The sequence below is a fragment of the Triturus cristatus genome, chromosome 5_1, assembly GCF_964204655.1.
Source record: "Triturus cristatus chromosome 5_1, aTriCri1.1, whole genome shotgun sequence".
In the NCBI taxonomy this organism is placed as follows: Eukaryota; Metazoa; Chordata; class Amphibia; order Caudata; family Salamandridae; genus Triturus; species Triturus cristatus.
The window spans coordinates 990,985,927-991,006,842 of record NC_140587.1 but is presented as its reverse complement, the minus strand read 5'-3'; positions in this window follow the sequence as shown (position 1 = coordinate 991,006,842).

Sequence of the window (20,916 nt, the reverse complement as noted above, 5' to 3'; positions counted from 1 at the left end):
ATACACAGGGGGGTTCGACACGTACAGTTCGACACATACTCGGGTGTACATACACGGGGGGTTCGACGCGTACATGCGGGGGCTGGGGGGGGTACGGCGCGTACATGCGGGGGCTGGGGGGGGTACGGCGCGTACATGCGGGGGCTGGGGGGGGTTCGACGCGTACATGCGGGGGCTGGGGGGGTTCGACGTGTACATGCGGGGGCTGGGGGGGTACGGCGCGTACATGCGGGGGCTGGGGGGGTTCGACTCGTACATGCGGGGGCTGGGGGGGGTACGGCACGTACCGGGCACCTGTTTGGACGTCTCCATGGTTGTTATAGGAGTTCGGTGCGGACGGTCTTTTAATCATACGGTTGTACATTCGGACGCCCGGGACGGATCGTGATTCCCCGGTCGGACTTCGCTTTTCACGTTTGTACGGTAAATCGTCCGAGGACGTGTCGGACACTTTTTCCGACCCGAGGACGTGTGGGGAATTATTCCCAATGCGATTCGTATGGTCTTTTTCCCATGCGAATCGTGATTGCCAGTTCGTACGGCACTTGTACGATTCGTACGGTAAAAAGACCGGATACGAGTCGCACGGGGAATTTTTTTACCGGATCGTAATTGGCACCTTAGTGTTTTGATGAAACATGGTAAACAAGCTTTAGAAAGTCGGCAACAAAGGAACTTGCTTAGAACTGGAAACACAGCGGCTGAAATAATGTACAAGAAGCTTGGAGAAAAGAAGTCTAAAGTTTGCCGAATGTCTACACCGCAAGAGTGTTCTACATTTAATCAAGAACTTTTGAAACTGGAAAAACAACGAATAGTGGAAATTGAAGCTATTGATAAAATTGAACACCAGGAAGTGACTATTCTTCTTACATTGCATTCTTTGGAAAAGTCTGTATCTAAAACTGCCAGCTTAGAAAGGACTTTACATGTATGTGTAAACTGTTGGGTAATTTTATGGCATAATTTGAATGTAGACGAAGGTTTAGTAAATGGAGCAATAGGAAAAGTTGTTGATTTTGTAAAATTTCACAAAAGAGATGGAATAAAATGTTGTATTATAAAATGTGACCAGATTAAAGAGGTAAGACAGATTGGGCATTGTGTTGTAAATTATTTGCTAGTAAAAGTATTGTATGTTCACAGAAAACAGTTTCCTCTGTCTTTAGCATATGCAGTAACTATTCATAAATCTCAAAGTTTAAGTATAGACAGTGCTTTTGTAAATATTGGAAGTATAGTATTCACAAAGGGAGTGGCATATGTTGCATTGTCTTGAGTAAGAACATTGTCTGGTTTATATTTGATGGATTTCAATGAGAAAAAGGTTAATGCTGATGCAAATTGTGTAAGAGAGTATTATAGTTTAAGTAGACTTTATACACTTGATTTAGGTGAATATCCCATATATGAGAAATGTGTAGTGTGTCCAAAATGGAAATATGTCAAAGATGGAATTGAGGTTCAAAAAGAGAAAAATATGAAGAGAAATTTGTAGATGTAAAAAAATATGTAGAAATTGTTGATGACGTAGCATACAAGTTGGAAAATAGTTCAGGTATCAACTGTTATGCTAATGTGATTCTGAATGTTGTCTTTTATCTACAAGATCTTCATCATGAAATCATGAGAAAACATGAAAAAAGATTCTGTTCTTTACTTCATCATGTATTTCAACAGTTAGTAACTGATAGAAGTAAAATGCATACTGCTTCTGGTGTTCGGCATCTTTTGGAATAATGTACTGGTTCTTTCACATTTACTCTCTATAAACAGCAAGATGCACAAGAATTTTTAATGCGTATGCTTGGAGTATTGGAAGATGAAGGAATACAGATTGAAAACCTATTTGAACTAAGTTACAGATGGGATCATAAATGTGAAGAGTGTTCATTTACTTCTACCACTGTAATACAAACAGAACGATTCATAAACTTGACAATACCAGACTGCAAATCAGTACCGTTTAACAAATTGTTAAAAACAGCTAATCAGGACATGAGATGTTCATATTGTAGATCAGAGATGTTGTCTACATTATATAGAAAGATTTGGAAAAAAATCTCAATTTAATGCTACAAAGTTGTAGAGCAAATGGAAGAAAATTGCAAACAAAAATGTCAACTTTTAAAGTAAGTCAAATATCTATTTGAGGAGGAACTTTTACAGAAGCGGCTATCATTTTCCATGCTCGACCTACTACAACATCTGGACACTATACTATTTATTTAAAGTATGAGAAAGGATGGATACATTGCAATGATGCCCACTTCGAATCCAAACCTAGATTGCCTTATGAATTACCAAGTTCACATTTGTTATTTTTGAAGCAAAAGTTTTGAGTACATCATTCAGCCTATTGGGATGATGTGATCAGAAAGTAGGCTGGAGTGAAAACTATTAGTATGTATAATTAGTGTTTGGAATACTATTTTCGCTAATTGATATTGCATTTGGAAAGTTGTGTTTAAAAGGAAATAGTTTATATATTTGTTGTCTATAGTCTATATTGTACCAGAAGCAAATGAAAGTCAACATTTTGGCAAATGTATTTGAAATAAATAATTGAGTTAATGTAAATGAAGGAAGTAATCAAGAAAGTGTAAATGGGAAAACACGAAGCTACAGATCTTGAAAATGATGCTCTATGCTGATTTATTTTTCTTCAATCAATTTTTTGGTTTTTTCAATGATGATACTACATAGAAATCACTGTGTATGGTGAAGTTAAGTGGAATCAGACAGCAACAAAAAAGGGGAGGCAAGATGGCGTCTGACTAAAGCAGCTCTAGAGATCGCTCCCTATGCAGGAGAAATGAATTGGTGAAAGAGGTGGTGTACGGGGCTGAATGCCTCATGGAGACGGTGTTTATTAGCTGTGAATTTGTTTCTGTTGTCGAGGAGCTGATACGGAGACTGCAAGTGGCAACCACGGCAGTACTGGCGGAATTGCGCGATTGGGAGACCCGGCTGAGAGACAGGCTGAGCTCAAGAGACGCCGTCAACCGTATGGGCGTGGGAAGCAGGCTACGCTACGCTAGCGAAATCCTCGGCGGCAAGGAAGGCACCGCTGCGGGCTGCAGGAGCGAAAGCGGAGTAAGGAGAAATCGACAGGATAGCTGGTGGAGGGTGTCATTGGGAGAAGTATCTGCTGACAGACACAACAATCAAGACGCCGTGTTTGTTCCCGCGTTGGATCCCAACAAGCCAAGAGTTGCAACAAACAGCATATATGGGATGGCGCCGAAAACAATGTGAGGAGGAAAGGGGAAAACTCCTGAAACGGAACAGACGAGTACCAAACACCAGGTTCCCCTGAAGGACTCTGAGAAAACCAAGGCTAATGAAGATGCCCAGACTATCTCAGGTGAGAGTGGGGGTGCAGAAACTAATATGGGGACTCGGAGCAATGTTAGGGGGAGGAAAACTAAAGCACCAGGCACAGAGACTCCGACATGTGTTATCAATGCAGCCAAGATCGTGAATCACGGAGCAAACACAGGCGCCACTAAATCTATAACGGGGTTCTTTTCCCCTGTCAGCTAAAGTACAGCGTATAAAACAGCTGAAGCAGTTGAAGCAGTCAGCTCAGCGAGGGTGACAGATAAAATTACCAAAGCAATGACGGGCCGGGAAAAGAGGAAAGAAAAAAATGTGGCTGTTTGTAAGGAAAAAGGCAATTTACAGGAGAACCTAAGGAGGGCTCCCGAGGTGCAGGAGCAGGAAATTAACTCTGAGCTGCAATGGGGGGAGACCATGGAGGCCGAGGTTCGTAGAGAGCTTCAAGTAGGTCAAGCAGGCCATGGCGAGAGCAGAATTGAGACGGGCCTAGCGACTCTCACAGACCAGCCAAAGGGGCAAAGAAGCTACTCAGGGGTAGAGGCAACGGGATCAATAATTTCCAGTTTGGAAGACATACCAGGCATTACGTGTCATGATCCAGTGTTAACCGATCCCCTAATGCAGGAGACTGCCATATGCAGCGGCCCCTGTGGCGCCGAGGATAACCCAGACGTAACTGATCATTTTTTCTCCGTTACTGATGGGTCTGAAGATACTCCCTCTGAGGTAGAAGGGACTGTGGAGGAGGAGATCTCTACAGATGCTAACTCTGACCCCAGCTCAGCGAGTAGCTTGGGCTCTCTTAAGGAAAGAGATACAGCTATCAGAAGGAAGAGGCTGTCAAGACGACAGAGAGCACAGTCACAGGAAAAAATGCTAAATGCGCAAAGACGAAGCAGCAGAGGCGACAGTACAACTAACTTAAAGTGGGACTATTCAGATACCCAGGGAAACTATTCGGAACCAGGGACGCAGACGGCTCTCGGAGAATCAGAAATGGAAATGCCTCCTCTGCAGCTGATATTGAATTCTATAAAAGAATTACAAGATGCAACAAAAACTGAGGGGAGGAAAAATCGTCTTGTAACCAGGAATCTAGAAAGGTCAATAAAAAAAAATTGCCAAAGTTTGCTCAGACACAAAAACGAGGGTGTCTCATCTAGAAGAGCGTACTAGTAATTTGGAAGATCAACAACTAAAAGAGATAACTAAGACAAAAGAACACGAGCGGCAATTATCAGACATCCAATGGAAATTGGAAGATTTAGAGAACCGCCAACGACGGAACAATCTCAGAATCCTGGGCATAGAAGAAGGAAAGGAGGGGGAAGATGTGCGAACTTATGTAATGCAGTTGCTGAAGGGAGCCTTCCCAGAGCTAAGCCATTGGGATTGGGAGAAGGAAGTCCAGAGGGTGCACCGATTCCCAATAATGATCAAAAGAAAGAGAATTCGGGACAGGCGTTGGAAAAAGCTCAGGGAGGCATTCAGAGAATACAAAGGCCTAGGGCTATATTGATATATTTTGGTAATTTCCTATTAAGGGAAGAAGTGTACGCCAAAGCTCGCCCCAACTTGAAGCGCTCGTTCGATGGCCAGTCCTTCTTCACAACTCCAGACTACTGTCATATAACAGTGGAAAGGAGATGGAGACTGAGAGAGCTGCTGGACCCCTGTCATCAGATGGGGGCGCAGGCGTATCTGATGAACCCAGCAAAGCTGAAGATCATATACAAAAACACTGTCAGAATGTTCACTTCTGAAATACAGGCAAAAGCATATCTGGAAACATTGAAAAAAAATAGTACCACTGTATGAAAAATTGGGCTGAACAAAAAAGGAAAAAAAAAAAAATGTTCATGTGCACTGTCAATAAGCAGATATATAAAGATACAGGGCACATGATATATATATAGGTATGGGTGTAGATCAGATTGTGGGGTATAAGAATTGATGTTGCGGATGACACTATGAAATGACATGATACACCGCTTCAAGAAAAAAAAAAAAGGAGATAATGCATAGGGAGGCTGAAGGACAGACTCCATCACAGAGACCATCGGTCTACTTGCCTCAGTTAGGGAGGGGGGTGGGGGGGCCTCATGGGGGGAGGTTGGGGTTCGGGTTGGGGTCAGGGGCGGGGGAGGAACCTGGGGGGAGAAAAAGAGAAAAATGTCATCATCACAAAGAATACATACAGGAGGGGGAAGAAGGAAATCAGCAGGAAAATGGGGGGGAAAAAAAACAGAGAGAATACATTTTCATGCGGGTAATTACAATTAATATATGCGGCTTGAATGACGCTAAAAACGGAGAGAGCTGACAGAGTATTTAAAGTCAATTAATGCTGATATTGTATGTATACAAGAGACACATATTGAGGCATCCCGGAAATACTTGCTAGAGCAGCTTGGCTATCAGCTTTTAATATATACAACACAAGGGTCTAGGACGCGGGGGGTTGCTGTGTTAGCGCGGGGTGGGCTGGTGATAGTTAAAAAATGGAAAGCAGATTCATATGGCCGATGGATCATAATGGATTGTAGGGTGCGAGGTTTCGACTTCACACTTTGCTCCATCTACGCCCCTACAATTGACGATGCTGAGGTTTTGGATCATATTAATGAACAGTTAACAAACTGGTCCTTGCCTATCATAGTCAGTGGCGATCTAAACATAAATGGTCTACAAGGACTGTGGAAAAATGATCCATCCAGGTTCATAGGTCGAAAGAAGAAGACTCACAGGGCATTAATACAGATGATGCAGGATAATGGACTGACTGACATATGGGAACAACAGAACGGGGGAAGGAGAGGGGGGAGCACTTATTACTCTGCACCACATAAATCCTTGGCTAGGCTGGACTATTTTCTAGTATCATCTGTATTTTTGTCGATCTCCAAGGTCAAAAATCTACCGCGGGTGGTGTCAGATCACAGTCCTTTGATACTTGATATAGATATCCCAAATCAACAAAAAGAGAGATCTAGCTGGACTTTCGAGAGAGCCTTGTTGTATGATCTTAATTATATAAATCGGATGAATAATTGGCTAAGGAATATTTAAATATAAATAGAGGATCTGCGCCCCCTAGAATTGTATGGGATGCCATGAAGGCTGGTATAAGGGGAGAGACAATCAGCTATACGTTAAAGCGAAATAAGCTAGCGAAGGAAGAAATGGAGGGTAGGCAAAGAAAAGTAGCCGCTATTGAAGATGAATTTATAAAAGTAATAGAAGCCAAACAAGAGACTTCAGAAATTTCACAACGGCTGGCCATGGCGAAGGCAGCTGTGGGCGAGCTATTGTCAAACAAAGCGGCAGGAAAATACTTGGCGTGGAAGCAGGACCAATATGAATATAGTGAGCAGATAGGGCGTACTTTAGCCATTAGGACTAGACAGGCAGCCACAAAGGGGGATATTTCACAGATAAATTCTGCAACAGGAGCGATCGCCAGAACGCCAAAAGAGATCTGCGTTATCTTTCAAGAGCTTTATCAAGATTTATACAATCCTGAAAAAGGTGCTGCAGGCGGTGAAATCGAGAGCTATTTAGAGAGTGTCCAAGTAGAGAAACTAACAAGTGTGGACAGAGTGATTACGGACTCCAACTTTTCGTTAGAAGAGTTGAGAGGAGCAATTAAAGATTTACCAGCCGGGAAAGCGGTGGGTCCTGACTCTATACCACTTGAATTTTATAAAAAATTCCTCTCTAGTATAGAAGAGGATCTCTATCGATTAATGGTCGATACGCAAAGAGGAGCGATTCCTCCTGAGTCCTGGCGAGAGGCAACTATGGTGGTATTTCTTAAAAAGAACAAAATCTCAACCGACCCCGGGTCATATAGGCCCATAAGTTTGATGAATAGCGACACTAAGATCTACTCTAAGATGCTAGCTAATCGTCTAAGTGCGTTTATTGGAAAGATTGTCTCCCCCCGCCAGCATGGGTTTATCCCAGGTAGGGGTACAGCGGATCATATTCGCAGAGTCTGCGCACTGTTTGATGGGACAGCAGCTTCACGAGACCCTATGGCTCTAATTTTATTAGATGTAGAAAAAGCATTTGATAGGGTCTCGTGGGGCTTTCTCTGGGCGGCTTTAAGGAAAGTAAACATAGGGGATGTCTGTATCGGGGCGTTGAGAGCTCTATATTTGAACCCCACAATAAGATTGAGGAGTATGGGGGAGCAGAGCGGGGTTATAAAAATTGGACGGGGTACTAGACAAGGGTGTCCATGTTCCCCATTACTTTTTGCATTTCATATAGATGCATTTATAAGAAAGATAGAGCTACATAGAAATATCATGCCTGTTGTTCTGAACAGACATGAAACAAAAATCTTAGGGTATGCTGATGATTTAGCTGTTATCTCTGTGGACCCGGTAATAGCCTTGCCAGAGATAGAAAGAGAGGCAACAGTCTATGGGGCGCTCTCAGGGTATAAATTAAACGAGAGCAAAACCCAAATAGTAATCAATAAAAGGGTAAGGATGGTAGATAAAAGAATAACAGACTCAGCCACTTATTTAGGAATAACAATAACCTCTGACCTCTCAAAGGTAGTGGAAATAAACCTGGGACCGGTAATCAAAAAGGCTAAGGGGGATTTAGATAGACTAAATAATCTGTATTTAACTACAATTGGACGATGCAATCTAATAAAAATGAGTTTTCTTCCTAAAATATTATATTTGTTTCGAACTATTCCGCTGAAATTCAATAACAACTGGCTCAGCGAAATAGAAGGACTTACAAACCATTTTATTTGGGCCAAAGGCAAAACGCGGCGTGCATTGAAATTCCTGTCATTACCGAGAGAGCGAGGGGGTCTAGCGGCACCTGACTATAGGGCATATTATTGGGCAGCTGTCCTACAATATACCCGCGGGTTAGTGGGCGGAAACATGGAGGATCGATGGAATGTGGGGGAGAGCGTTCCTGACATATATGAGCTATTGATCAAGAGCTCTAACAAATGGCTTCTTACATTCAATGAAGGCAGCTATTACAAGAAGGTCAAGTTCAAGATTGTGGGCGCAGCAATGGCAATATGGTCGGCTGTAAGGAAGAGAATGAAAATTGGGAGAACAAATTATTATACTCCGTTATTTAACAATCAGTCGTTATCAACGGTATTCCATGACTTTGTTATGAAACGTTGGGATATGCAGGGGATAAAAATAATAGGAGACTTGGTGGGTACAACGGGTCTTATAACATTCGACCAAGCACAGCAGATATATAATTTAGATCGCAGGGATTTTTTAAAATATCTGCAGATAAGATCGGCTTTATTAAAGAAACAGGGAGGGGATACTAATTATAAAAGAGTAGAAATTATGGAAGTCCTTAGGGATAATAAAGGGTGTTCAATCTCCCAGGTTTATGGAGAACTGGTCAAGTTTAAGGAGGATGACCGTGGAAAACGTATTGATAAATGGAATAACAAGCTGAACTTAAACGGTAATGAGGTTGAAAAAGCGATTAAATTATCAAATTCAGTGTTAAGAATCGCTACTCTACAAACCCAACAGTATAAGACTATGTATGAGCTATATTATACACCATATAGAATTGGTCAATGGGGGGGAACAACGGGAGTGGTCTGCCCTAGATGTCGGGCAGCACAGGCGGATACCATTCATATGTTCTCAGCCTGCCCCGCCCTGGATCTATTTAAGAACACAATAGAGCAATTTCTGGATCATACACTTGGGATTAAAATAAATATAACCAATGAAGTTATGATACTGGGAGTAACTAGGGATGGTATAGAAGTATCTCATCACAAATTTATTTATATAGCAATGACCCTGTGCCGAATATGTGTTGCAGCGATGTGGAAAGACCCCAACCCGCCAACATTCCAACAATGGATGGCACGATTATTAGCGATATATGCATTAGAAAAAGTTTTATATGAAAAAAAAGGTTGGAAGACACAGCAAATGGGGATACGGATATGGCCTCCAATTGCTGAGTGGAAAGACAGACTTGAAAACGACTGAAATAGTAAAGTCTCCTCTATCCTCTTATTTCTGCTGAATATGCTATATAATTCGCTGTATGGAACCTGCATAATGAAATGTATGGATTGACTTTCTTTTGTGATGATGAATAAAAAACAAAAAAAAAAACAAAAAAAAAAGAAAGCAACAAAAAAGGGAATCTGAAAATGTTATGCAATTCTAAATTTATGTTGACTTCTGAAAAATATAATATAATAATTTCTGTAATATATTATCATTAAATAACAGTTTTTCTTTTTCCTCTCTATAGTAGGTACTGTTGAAATTTGAAAAGAGTTTTAATGCTGTTTAGGCGAATAATACTGTAAAATAGTTCTACTGAGTGATGAATCTAAATTACTGGAAAGGTAGGACTACATAATATAATATGCATGATAATGTAAAAAAATGTTTATAGTTTACTTATATGTTATTTGTTTCTAATATAAATAATATTGATCCTTTATACTATTTGAAAACTATTTTTATGTTGCTAATGTAATCAGGCAGGCAGACATCTTTTCATATAGACACTACCCATGTATTCACCCATTCTCTGCACAAGTCTTGCACTAATATGATAGTGAAGGCATTACCCTTGTATTCTTTCTTTGACACAGGCACTACCCATGCACGTATCCAATCATCCAGGCACTGCCCTTACACTCGGGCAATCACCCAGGTACTACCCATGCACTCATACAATCACTCAGGCACTACTCTTACACTGATGGAACCACTTAAGCACTACCCATGCACTCAGGCATTCTTTCAGACACTAACCATGAACTAATCCAATGACCCAGGTATTACTCTTACAGTCATGCTTTTACTCGGGTACTGTCCATGCACACATTTAAGCACCTGGCATTACCCTTGTATGCTTTCTTTGACACAGGCACTACCCATGAACTCGTCTAATCACCCAAGCAGTAACCCTGAAGTTATGCAATCATCCAGGCACTGCCCATGCACTCATGCAATTAATCAGGCAGTGCTTTTGCACTCAACCATTTGCTCAGGCACTACCTATACACTCATCCTTTCAATCAGGTACTACCTATGCACTCATCCAATGACCCAGATATTACCCTTGCACCCATTATTCCATTCAAACACTGCCTATACACTCATCCAATCACCCAGGCACTACCCCTGCACTCATGCAATCACTCAGGCTACATACATGCAGTCATTCAATCACTTAGGTGTACTCTTGTACTCAATTATTCACTCAGGCACTATCCATGCACTCATACATTCCCTCAGGGACTATCTGTGGACTCATCTAATGCACCAGGCATTAGCTTTGCACTCATACTTTCACTCAGGTACTTCGCATACACTCATACAATCACAGAGGCACTACCTCTGCACTCAGCACTACTCATACACTCATGCAATCATCTAGGCACTACTGCTGCACTTATGCAATCACTCTGGCACTACTCTTGCACTCAACCATTCACTCAGGCACTATCTATTCACTCATCCAGTCACCTAGGCACTACCCATGCAATCATTCAATGACTGAAGCAGTAACCCTGCAGTTATGCAATCATCCAGGTACTGCCCATGCACTCATGCAATCAATCAGTCAGTACTTTTGCACTCATCCATTCACTCAGGGGAAACAGCGTTAACAACGCTGCTATTACCACGCAGGTAGGTTACAATGCAGTCATTACAACGATCGTGTTGTTACCACGCTAAATGGAAGCAGGCTATTGTGAAACCTCTGAAAAAGAAACCACAAATCAAGCACACAGTATTATAAAACCTACACCTGATTTCCCTACTGCCTTTTGTAGAAAAATTGTAGAGAGAATAACCAATAAACAACTGGTTGATCACATAAACAAGAATGACCTACTGCACCCTTCGCAGTCAGGCTTTAGAAGCGCACACTCAACGGAGTCGGCACTACTCCTTGAAACAGAAGCACTGAGAAAACATGCCGATGAAGGTGATACTGACACACTAATCCTGCTAGATCTTAGCGCGGCATTCGACACTGTATCACACGAGCTTCTCCTCCAAAGACTTGAAGCGTGTGGCATTAGGAGCAAGGCTCTGAGTTGGATGGTGTCGTTCCTCTCTGGCCGAAGCTTCAGAGTGGCTCAACAAACCTACATATCCGAGAGCATGCCTCTGACACAGGGGGTCCCACAGGGTTCAATACTGAGTCCTACTCTTTTTGATTTATACATAGGTCCTTTAGCGGATCGTGTGGAACAATATAATGTATTGATCGGTTCATACGCTGATGATACGCAGCTAATTGTTCTGTTGTCACAAAACGAGGATCAAGCAGCTATCCGCTTTTCCAAATGCTTATCAGAGGTTGCGAACTGGATGTCCAACCACTGCCACAAACTGAACGGAAATAAAACAGAGGTAATGGTGGTGGGTAGGTTGCCAACCATATGGTCGTCTGCTTGGTGGCCGGAGCCTCTAGGCCAACTGTCCACCCCAAAAACTGAAGTTAAAAAATTGGGAGTATGTTTTGACTCTGAGCTGAACTTCGACAACCAGATTCAGAATGTTGCGGGCAAATGCTATGGAGCAATGAAGATCCTGCGAAAGATCCTCGATCTTCTACCTTCTAATGCCAGGAAAACAATTGTTCATGCGATCATAACCTCACAACTGGACTATGGTAATGTCCTGTATCTCGAAGCCACAAAGAGAGGACTATCCAAACTACAGCGGGTGCAGAACGCTGCAGCTCGACTGGTGCTTGGTTTACCCAGAAGAGCAAACACTGAGAAGGCCTTGAAAAAACTGCACTGGCTGCCGGTGGAAAAAAGGGTCACCTTTAAGGCAATGTGCTACGGCCATCGCATCCTCACAAAACGCGGCCCTAAATATCTTCATCCATTACTAACCGAATACACCCCTGGTCGGAGTCTGCGGTCCTCAGGGAAAGCCCTGGTGAAGGTACCAAGGATATACAAAGCTTATACGTTCTTTCAGGTACCTGGCAGCAAAAACGTGGAACACTCTGCCAATAGCCCTAAGGACAGAGCCATGTTAGAACAATTTCCGCAAACAACTAAAAACCTGGCTGTTTACCAGTACCGAATAATTCATAGATGTCTGGCAAGAACCTTTTCTAGATAGAGAAATTTGATGATTTCATTGATGCACTTGATCAGACTGATACGAAAAAGATTATCAAGTATCCTAAAAATCTTACTGGTGATGGTGTAAAAGAAGTCATAAAGAAAATGTTGCAAACTGATCAAGAAGTCACAAATCATCATATTAAAGAAGTGTTGAATCTCAAGTTTAATCCAATGCCAAATGTTGATTACAAACAATACATCTTCAACCAACAATGCCAGAAATTTGATAAGACTATTTAGGAGTTCATGGACAGACTCGACACACTCATCAGACATTGCAAGGTCAATAATTTAACAAATGAATAGAGTATGCATCTGAAAGTTATTGACGTGCTTGTCAGATTCATTCAGAAGATGAAGGCTGAGAGAAACTCTTAATCAGGATCGAGTGTTCATGGCTGCCAGAGCTGAAGAGTGTGCTGACACACAAGCTATTGACATGGAGGATGGAGGTCCCCAGAATGAATCCATCATGAGTGTGAAAAGTAAGCTAAAACAAAAGACTGAAGGACACAAAGGGATGTCTACACGTAAAAAGAAGTTGTGTTTTAGATGTGGATGTTTCCATATGAAGGTAAATGTCCCACTCTTGGACAAATATGCTAAGGCTGTGGAAGGAAAACCATTTTGTGATGGTTTGCAAAGTGAAGAAAAAAGTAAGTATTTTCATGGCACTAAGACAAAATGGCCACCAGAACGTTCCAGAAGCACCGTTCAACGCACACCCACAAGGCCAAGTGGTGACATCAGCTCAGACAAATTGACACTCAATGAAGTTGATCGTCATCTAATTCATCGTCAAACAGTTCTTCTGTATCAGTACCAAGTGAAAGTGAAGAAATTGATTGTGCCATGTCGATGTTTACCTGAGAAAAACGTGCGCATGTTCGTTTGGCCACTTGTCAAGAAAAACATCAGTCAAAGAAAGGTCAACATGCCAAAGCATCACAGTCATTCAAGCATTGTCCAAAGATTACACTTGAAGTAAATGGTTGCTCAATACCTTTCATTATCGACAGTGGTGCATCGATAAACATTATGCCTTATGAGAAATATAATAAATTATCTCCAGTGGGGCAACTTATACCATTGAAAATCAAAGTGTACACATGGGCTTCATTGACGCCCTTAAAAAGTCAAGCTTAATTTGTAGCACCAATAAAACACAAGAAAATAAAAGGTGCAAGCACCCATCCATGTGCTTCAAGGAACAGCGTTGAGTGCCAGTCTACTTAGTTTCAGCACAGCCACTGATATGGGACTGATTTCTGTGAATTACAATATGAATGCTCATCACAAAATAGTAAGTAAGTTCCTTTCATTATTGTATGGTTTGAGCAAGCTTAAGACTATGAAAGTAAAGTAACATATAAATGAGGATGTCCGTCTTGTTGCTCAGAGGCATAGACAAATCTGCAAGAAGCTGTTAAAAAAGAACTTGAAGCATTACTTAAGAATGATATTATGAGCATTCCACTGGTTTAACGCCATGGGTATCTCCCATAGTAATAGTGCTGAAAAAGGACAGAGTAGGAGCTGTACGCATATGCGTTGACATGCGTCAGGCAAACAATGCATGTGAATGAGAACGACACACAGGTCCACATTCTGCTTCCTTGATAACACAATTAAATGGCGCAAAGGTCTCCATCACCTTGATTTAAATAAAAGTTATCATCAATTAGAACTTGAAGAAGACTGCAGGTACATTACAACGTTTTCTACACATGTTGGTCTGTATCAATACAAAAGATTAAGGGCCTTATTCAACATTCTTTATTCGGTTTCAAACCATCAAAGGAACAAAACGTCCATATAATAATTATAATAAATTTCGCTTCATTCAGTAACTTGGTATATAAATATAGCAAATAAGGCAATAAAATCCAAGCCTAAAACGTAGCCCCAGCAAGCGCACACAATATGATTTCATTAACAATATTGCTCTCAAGCTATCAAAATAATCCCCAAATTAAAATCTTATTTTCTGCAAAACAATTGAACATTCTCCCCAGTTCCTAATTGCTAAAACTCATAATGCATAAACAAGTGCAATGTTCAGAAAAGTGTTTTTAGAGAGAAATAGTCAATAAATAATAACTGTCAAACTTGTATACATGACGCATAAATACTTTAAATTGGGTCCTCAGAACAGACCATGCACTGAGAATCCTGAAATTTATAATGCTTTCAAAAACTTCACCCCCTTAATCCAGATGTTTAACAAGCACTGGCTCACAGAAAAAACAACTGGACCAGATGTATCAGTTGTTAATGTTCTTTTCGCCGCTCTAAAATGTAGTACCCACAGGGATAAACAGATCGAGTGCAACTATTTTGTGTGTGCACCGCGATTTTCAGGACATACAAACTTCACATGATCAAGGGTCTCAGGAGTCCTGCCACAAGCTGGGTATGAATCAGATGAGGGGTAATTATTCACATTTTTGCTGAACGATCGAAGGGGCAAATACAAATTCTAAATCTGATTAACTATCTCTTGTCAGCTGTGGCATAATAATGTCCATATAGTTTTCAAAAGCTGGAATTGATTTAAATGCCAAGAACTACTCAGTAATGTAGCACAGAGAGCCCCTAGTTGTCTCTTGCCACAAGAAACATGTTGACCTATTGATCCCCTCAGCACATTCACTCACATACCTTAAGGTGAGAAATGTGCGGATTATTTTTGGTTTTAATCAGGATGGTGACCATGCTTTATTAAAATTGTTTAGTGGATCACCTACCCCTGTTTTAATACACTTACTTTCACCTCATTTGCACCTACACTCACTACTATAATTAACCCCCTTCCCCCACACACACCTCACTCATCGGCGTTGGAAATAAAGATCTCCGATAGGAAGACCCCTTTGGTTGCCTGATCGGGCATTGCACCTGCCGGCCCGATAAGGGGCAAAGACCCGGTGATGAAGCAAGACACCCGCTTGTTGGGTGTGTGAGGGTCTTCTTTTCCAAAAGGAGTTACCTTGACTCCTGTTTTTCCCATCAATTTTCTCAGTATCACCCTGGTACCCTTTAGTGATTCTAACACACCTTGCGTTTACTTTAGGAACTGCATACCTTTTGTTTTCACATCTATGTCAGCCCCATGGTCTCCAACGAGCCCTGACTGACATCGCTGGAGTCATGACGTGGAGAGAAGAACACCTGTCCACTCAGGGTGGCTCCAGTGATGCCAGCTGGCAAACATACGGAGGCTCATGGAGGACATGGTGCAGATGGAGGAGGAAAGGATGGCAGCCACTGCTGCACATCATCGAAATGTAGCTGGTATCTATCGTGCCCTACTGACTTCCACCATGGCATTGCCGCCACAAGGCATGGCGCAGATGAATGCCGCTGCCCCCACACCATCCACATCCCCGCCCCCTGGTGTGTCAGTGCCACCCAGTGCGGCAGCCTGATCCACTCAGGCCCCTGATGTGTCAGTGGCACACAGTGTGGCAGCCGGTTCTGCAACACCCACAGGTGGGGCAAGGCACACACCCGGGGACGAGGAAGCGGATGGGACTGTGGTCAGAAGGACCAGACACTAGCATTCATTACCGCCACCTGGCCTGTTTCTGCTTGGTCCTGCACATGGCCTCATGACCTTACACTGACCAACAACACACTCTGATGCACTCACCATGGACAGCGACATGGACTGCCACTTCCAGATTGGTGACCAATGACGCGGCGACCACGCTGCGGACTGTACCCTTCCCTTCAGCAGGATTTGTCATCCCGGGATGGATTCGGGCTGGCCCTCCAAAGGCACATATTGTGTAGTGTGCTGGGCATTGCCCTGAACCACTCCAGCTGCAGAACTGCACTGGATGTGCAATAAACATCCATTGACGCACTGATGTGTCACGTCTTTCATCAGTCATGTATACATGTGTGGATGAATATAGGGGCAGTGATTACCCTTGCGTCAATGATGCCCATCCTGTGGGATGCCAGTCAGAGGATGCTACATTGCATTTTGTGTAGCGGGTCCCGTGGACACTACAACAGGGACACACTCATCACTCACTTCCATATCTGGACATGGACTGAACCATGTCCAGAGCCCATGTGTCATTGTGGCAAGCCCTGTGCTGGTCCGGCGTACAGCAGGCCAGGCCACTCCGCTCACGCTCAGAGGAGGGGCCATCATTGCTACCCGTCACAGGTGTACTCGCCGGTGGTGTGCAGGTCACTGGTCTAGTTGTGAACATGTCACAGCCACTCCCTGAGGGCAGGTTTGCATGCACACCACACCCATCCGGCACAGGTGTCACAGGCCATGTGACTACACCAACATAAGGGGCCGACAATGTCACATTCTCTTCTGACCGTGGCGACTGGATGAGGGACGTCACGGGTCCCAATCATGAAGTGCCCAAGGGTTTGTTTGCACACAGGGTTAGTGGCAACCCAGGCCTGCGTACGGCACAGGCCGACCACCATGTGGCGCTGACTGGGTTTGCACAGGGTTAGTGGCAACCCAGGCCTGCGTACGGCACGAGCGGACCACCACGTGGCACTGACTGGGGTTGCACAGGGTTAGTCACACCTGGCACATTGCGGCAGGCACAGGCACCCCGCCACGGGACGGTGACTTTGGGTGCACTGAGTCAGTGGCACCTTAAGCTACTGAGCGGGTGGGCACCCTGTGATAATGCCCTGTCCCAGCGGTCCGGGCAACTCAGGTTTCGTGTGCCCTGCTGGACCGCAGTGTAGGCCAGAGCCAGTGGGCAGCGCGGGCCTACCGCCTTGTGACCTCGCTTCTGGGTCACAGACTTTGTGGCACCCATTGGGCTGATCGTGTGTGCAAAAGACACACAATTGATGTACCTAATGCTGAAAAAATCAAAAATGAGTGGGTGTGCAGCCTGCGATGTTGCCGGTTGCACTGGTATGTCCTCTGCCATGGTGCATTCATGACCCAGCACCAGATGTGAGACCTCTTGGCCTGTGTGCATGGTGTGGCTGCATGGTGTGGAGGGTACCATGTCCGCGGGCCCCGGGCTTGTGGCTTACAGCGGCACGTGGTGGGACATCCAGTCTGCACGCCGGTGGTGGAAGGTGAGCAGTGAGAGCTGGGTGTGCATGGGCGGGCATGCTCCGTGTGCGTGTCATGTATCTGGACTCTGCTTCAGATGACTGCTCTGACTCAGATGTGTGCCCCAGTGTACTGCTCTACATACCAGCACGTGGTTGGAGACACCGGTGGCAGCAGGTGAGCAGTGTGGCCTGGGTGCGCTGGGGCGTCTCTCTCTCTCTCTCTCTCTCTCTCTCTCTCTCTCTCTCTCTCTTCCCCCCCCTCTCTCTCTTCCTTCTTCTCTCTCTCTCTCCCTTCTTCTCTCTCTCTCTCTCTCTCTCTCTCTCCCTCTCCCTTCTCCTCTCTCTCTCTCTCTCTCTCTCTCCCTCTCTTCTTCTCTATCTATCTCTCTCCCTCTCTCTCCCCTTCTTCTCTCTCTCTCTCTCTCCCTTCTTCTCTCTCTCTCTCTCCCTCTCTTCTTCTCTCTCTCTCTCTCTCTCTCTCCCTCTCTCTCTCCCTTCTTTTCTCTCTCTCTCCCTCTCTTCTTCTCTCTCTCTGTCTCTCCCTCTCTTCCTCTCGCTCTCTCCTTCGCTTCCTCTCTGTCCTTTGATGTGCTCAGGACACACCTTCTCATCATGTTTTTTGTCTTGCAGGCTGTGACCTACGGACTGTCCCACGGGGAGCCGCCATGTGTTTTCATTTAATTTCGGTGTTCATGTTAACCCCTTCGCTGCGGCGAATTCCGCCGCAGCGCTGGGGGGGTTTGGGGTGAGCGCGGCGCCGCCATGCTCATGATGGAACCACGCCGTCATGAGTCACGGGCGAGCTGTGCTCATGACGGTGTGGTTCCGTCATGACTCCACCCACTTGCGCTGATCGCCCGCACAGGCGGGGAAACAGCGCCGCGTGGGCGGAGCGGCCGCCAACGGCCGCAGCATGACGGAAACACTCCGTCATGAGCACACGGCGCCCGTGGCTCATGACGGAGTGGTTCCGTCATGAGCATGCAAGGGGTTAATAAAGTTTTATTGGCTTCTTTGTAAGAGAATGTATGATGCTCATTTCTGTGACAACACATGCATTTCAACTGTTGTGATTGTGCGGTATTATGCAGAATATATTGTACATGTTTTTGTGTAGCCGATGTGGCATGTCTTTGTTGGGGAGGCGGGTGCCAGGGAGGGGTGGTCCGGGGGTGGTGTTGGTGGGTGTTGTGGCCCTCTTGGGTGTCCGGGCCACATGATGGGGGCTCCATGGCATCTGTTGCCCTTCCAATGTTGCCATGGGCTGGGTTCCCTTTTGTGCTGCTGGCTGCCGTCCGACTTAACACCTGGTCAGAGCAGGTGTAGATTTACTTCATGCTAATGCGCCTTATCCCTTGTTTGTGTTTTTATCGCCGATCTGTCTGGTCGTTGAGAATGTTGAGGAGTGGTGTGGTCGCGGCTTTTGGCACGGGAATGCCCACTCTGCTTCTCATTAGCGATAGTTGCGGTGATCCTCAGTGGCGATGTTTTTTGTGGCTGCTTTCGCGGGTAAACTAGTGCTGTGGGCTGTTAGCACCAGCTTGTGAATGGGGAGGTACATTTATCACCACTTTGGCTGCGATAAAGTGAAGATGACTCGGCGATAAATCCTTGTGAATATGCGCCTTAGTTTCTCAATTAACTCACGTGCAACTCCCATGACTGCCAGTACTCTCCACAGGCTCTCCCGGGGTATCAGATCAAATGCAGACTGCTGATTGACAAATGCCACGTAAAGTTTTTGGTTGCCCCACAGGACATGTTTCCAAGAAAGGAGGGCAAATTAAAAAACCTGATCTAAAGTGCTGACTTTTAAGCATGAAATCCTGCCTGAAAGGGAGTTAAAATACTCTGATGTTCCGTCCTCTCCTGCAATCTATTTAAGACCTGCATAGCAAATATTTTTTGAAGATTATCGACTAGGCTAATGGGCCTATAATTTAACAGACAGTTAGCATCTCCTTTTTTAAATATCAGAATTATTTCCGCCCTTCTCCAGGTGTCCAGGATCTCCTCACCCCTTGCTTTTGCATTAGAGAGGATGTTCAAGTTACTAGCCCACAGCCCAGGTTCTGATTTTTATAAATCACCCGGAATACGATCGAGGCCTTTTAAGCCTTGAGATTATTAATAGCCAAAAGAATATCTTCTAGGCTGAAAAAGATCTAACCTGTCTCCCCAATTCCCAGCTTGGTAATATTACCGTCTGAGCACTCATCAACAACATTGATGGGCAATTTTGTGAGTGGATCCTCAGCATATAGTTCTGCAAAATGTTCCTCCCATCTCTCTGGCGGAATATTATTACTTCTGGGTATAAAACTTCTAATTGCCCATTGAGCAATAATGTGCCAAAATGTCCTGCCACCATTCATTTTAAGTGCCTGAAGCATGTCTTGCCAATTAGCATCCTCCCACATCCTATTTACATAATTAATTAGGTGTTTCTATTCCCGAAGGACTATGTGAATCATAAGTTAATTATGGTCCTTAATTGCGCTTTTCAGCGCTTTCTTAGTCTGCTCACAATCAGCGGAATGACATTTCAGGTCTTGGGCTTGTTTGATGATGGTTTTTTTAATAAAAAGTGCTCTGCAGTTTGTTAAAAAACTTACCATGAATATCTACGATTAGTATAGCCTCCTCAGGGGAGTTCTCATAAATAGATGAAGAATATAGAAACCATTGATATATCTCGGCGTAAAGGTTCTCATCCGCCAGAACCTTAGGCCAAGAACCTTCTGTAGTTGTTTGCCAGAACTGATTCAGGGACCAAAGTACTGTACAAATACACTGATCTCGCAAGGTCATTTCCCCTGAGTGGACTATCAGGGGGTTGTGGTCACTATCTGTACACTTAAAAATCTCCATATCAAGAAGAAGTGGCAAGAGACTGACCTCTAGAAAAACAGAATCAATCACCCTAGTAGGGCCTCCCCTCTTAAATGTGGCTGATCTCTTTTGGTCAGAGCAGGTTCTCCCGTTACATCTCAAGCTACGGCCAACTACCATAGATGCAATTTGTAGGGCAACATTGGAAAGACACTGAACAAGGCTAGAGATGCCCCATAGCTCATCCTTCTTATCTGTAAGCATATTCGGAGATTGAGTGGGTTCAAATGAAGAATTAAAATCACCAGCTACAACTACTGTAGCCTTCTGTTGGAACTGGACAATCAAATCATATAAAAAGAGAAATAATCAGTTATTCTCTATGTCAAAATATAAATCCCATAGAATATAATAGGATTAATATTTCAGCATCAATCAATTAATCAATCAATCAATCAATCAGGAGTTGTATAGCCGGGTTACTCACCAGAGAGGGTCTAAAGGCACTGAGGGGGGGGCTGCTGATCCATCTGGGCTTGGAG